Source organism: Ixodes scapularis, unplaced genomic scaffold, assembly GCF_016920785.2.
Source record: "Ixodes scapularis isolate PalLabHiFi unplaced genomic scaffold, ASM1692078v2 PGA_scaffold5__190_contigs__length_132052651, whole genome shotgun sequence".
NCBI classification, from domain to species: Eukaryota; Metazoa; Arthropoda; class Arachnida; order Ixodida; family Ixodidae; genus Ixodes; species Ixodes scapularis.
Genome location: NW_024609880.1, coordinates 95,791,273 through 95,794,636, shown reverse-complemented (window position 1 = coordinate 95,794,636; position 3,364 = coordinate 95,791,273).

Below are 3,364 nucleotides of genomic sequence, written 5' to 3'. Positions count from 1 at the left end.
TAACGGATCGCCGTATTTTTTTGGAAAAGAAGTGCGCGATTGAACCCGGCCGACGAGGCCGTCGAGACAAGGCACGTCACGATTCCCATTCTCTCTCATCCTCGCTACGTCCCGTCAAGCTGGTGAACCGAAGCGAGGAGGAGAGAAGCGAGGCCGCTTCTCCTCATTCTCAAATTCTCCCGGAGGACAGTTACGTCAAAGAACTCGCTTGATCGCGCCCTTCTTTTCCAAAGTACGACCATCCGTTTGAGATACCGATGTACGAGTGATGTTTTGGAGGTCGTAGCGTCCCGTTGAACAATTCTGCAGCCTTAATTTCAGTAAACACAGTTTAGAATAGACCCCTTTCAGTTGTGTCAGTGTCAGTTGTTCTGCCATTGTGCAGTAGTTCCGATCTTCTGGTAATCGGCACGGAAATTTTGAAAGGGGTCTAGTTTTCCTTGACATTAACGAACTATCAAACACGCAATAGTTTTCTTTTTTTCAATTTTTTTTCGCGCAATTACAGTTGCACCAACAGAAAAACTTTGAGAAAAACGAGTAGCGTCCACCCCCTCAACTCGCAGCCGGAAGAAGCGGCCACGCGATCAGGTGAATGATATGTCGCCAAAGTTTATCATAGCCACGCGGGAGGGATGGCAAAGCACAGCGTGCGCAATGACTGGCAAACATTGTTAGAATCCGGTTATTTCTGACATTGCTGTCATTGGACTCGAACCGCTATTTGAATATGCTCTCGATCAGTGGCGTATCCAAGGGGGAGACTTACGGGGCTTCAGACCCCCCCCCCCTCCTTTTCCTTCAATACTCAGCCGACCCTATAATATGTTATGCACTTTGACTGCCTCGTAGTGATGCAAAGCTATCGAAAAATTGACTATCGATACTATCGATAGTTTTTCCAAACTATGGATAGTGTCTCAGAACTACCGATAGTCGACTATCGATAGCACTATCGATAGTTTTTCGATAGCTTTTTGACAGTCGACTATCGATATTTTTTTTTTTTACTATCGATAGTCAGATTTCTGGCGACTATCGATAGTTTTGCTCCACTATAGTCCGTTACAACCCAAGAAGGTGGGGCCGGGGAGGAGAAAGCAGACGGAACGTTAAAGAGAGAAGGAGGTTTCTCCATCTCTTCTCCAGCGTTTTTCTGCCTCCTCCTCCCCGGCCCGTCTTACCCTCGCCCTACCTTCTAGAGTTCCAACGCACAGTCGACACCCCGCCGCTCGCCTCCCTTCTTTCTCTCCTCGCCCAAACTCCCGTCTTCGTCATCACTCAAAGCTGAACCAAAGTTGGGAAGGTAAGTGCCTGGGCTAGTTGGTATCTGTCATATTTGAAAAAAAATAAAGCGATTAAAAGAGAAGAGGGAAAGGCGCAAACTACTAGTGTCGCAAAAATATCGATAGTAAAGCATCGACAGTACCATCGATAGGTTTACGATAGTCGACTATCCATAGTTTACCGATAGTCGATTAACGAGTTTTCCGATAGTCGACTATCGATAGTACTATCGATAGCTTTTTTTTACTATCGATAGTCAGATTGCTGGCGACTATCAGTACTATCGATAGTACTATCGATAGTTTTGCACCACCCCCAGCCCCCCCCCCCCCCCCTTTTCCGCAAAAAAAGAAAAAAAATTCTGGCTACGTTACTGTGGTCGATGAATTGATTGTGACGAGCCCAGGCCGGGTGTTCACGCAGTGATCGTGTCCAATGCATGAGCTGCTTTTGAATATCGCCACCACGGATGCTTCACGTCAACAATGGAACTCCCGAATACGTCATCACGTTTTCCGAAGGAGAAACTGAAAGAGGAAGTTTGCTTTTATCTTTAAACATACACCGCCACCAAGAAGCATCTTGATCAGTGGCGTCGAGTACGAGCATAATTGGGTCCCACTAGTGCCTGTCTGGTGCCTGTAAGGTAGTACAAGCTGAGAAACAACCCAACCCAATATTGTTGCACGGCCATTTCAAGCTCAGGAATTGTATGAAGGCGCCATCTTGAAGCTTATGCGTAAACATTAGTCTTTTGCCATTTTTTCTTAAGCATTTACACGATATCCTCTGATGCTCATGGCATTAAACGTATTCCAAACAACTATATAATCTAGTAGTATATAGAATGCCCCCAAACTTGCGACAAAGTGTACATCGGCCAAACTGAGAGGTCTATCAATGAAGGAACACATGAGTATGAATCGCCTCTACGATCCACTACAGGAAAGCACTGGGCCCGTTTTCTCGAACGAGAATTGTGGGTTAAAGTGAACTATTGTCCCTAGAGGAGGGAATTCTAGGTCACGTGACTGGGAGAGCAGGGGCGCCGAGGGAGGAGCAGTACCTACAAGAAAAATGGCTGCGACGTCGCTTAATGAGGGCTAATAGTTCTGCTTGGTTCTGCTGAACATTCATTTCGATCCGGCTGTTCACGTCAAGCAAAGCGGTAGTTCAGAGGGACTACCAAACTAACCGACGGCAGCATTCCGCGAACGCATCACTCTTCAGCAGTCCGGGTTCCAAGACATGTGACGGTACATAAGCCTCGCAAGGGTTTTTATGGTGAGTAAAAAAAAATGTTTTGCGAACGAGTGTTGGTATATATTTATACTAACACGTTTAATTTGTTACACTATGCACGCCATCTCGTGAGCAGCGATTACTTTGCGAAAAAAGGGGGTTATCCTCGATAAAGTCTTCGTTCCGGGTGAACAGCTGGGCCATTGTACTGTTTGTTTTTGTTTTTCGCAGTGCGCCGACAGTATGCCGACAGCATCGAGGTTTCTACATATCCCTGGTGGCCAGACGAGAAGCTTAGCTCCTCGTCACCAGTGGATCGGTTGGGCAAAAGGGAAAGGGGGCAAACAGTTGAAATCCGCAGGAATCGCAGAAAAGTGCGTCGCAAGGAACAAAAACGAGACTACAGCACCGGCGTTGCTAGACTGGAAGGCACACGGGAAAGTTATGCGTTGTTTTTGGCGAAACATATTGAAGGAAATGTTTCTTACATTTCCGAATATTCGTCGGCAAACTCTAGCATAGTAGCTAAAATGTCTTCGTACCATCTGAAGCAAATAAATTGGTCTTCAAGTACAACATTACTATATTTTGACTTAAAATACTATACTAGATCGATAACCAGTGGAAAAAGAAGATAAACAAAATGACTGGCTTGTTTCACCGATAGATGGCGCATGTTACTGCCCAATCAAAAATAATTATTGTTGTTTTATATCCACCCGTTTATTACAGTACCTAGGTACTTTTCCCTTCCTAGGCACCGTGGTTTACCAAAATGAGTTTACCATCGCTTCGAGAAAACCGGCCCAGGTCTTTTCATTAAAGAAAAGACCTG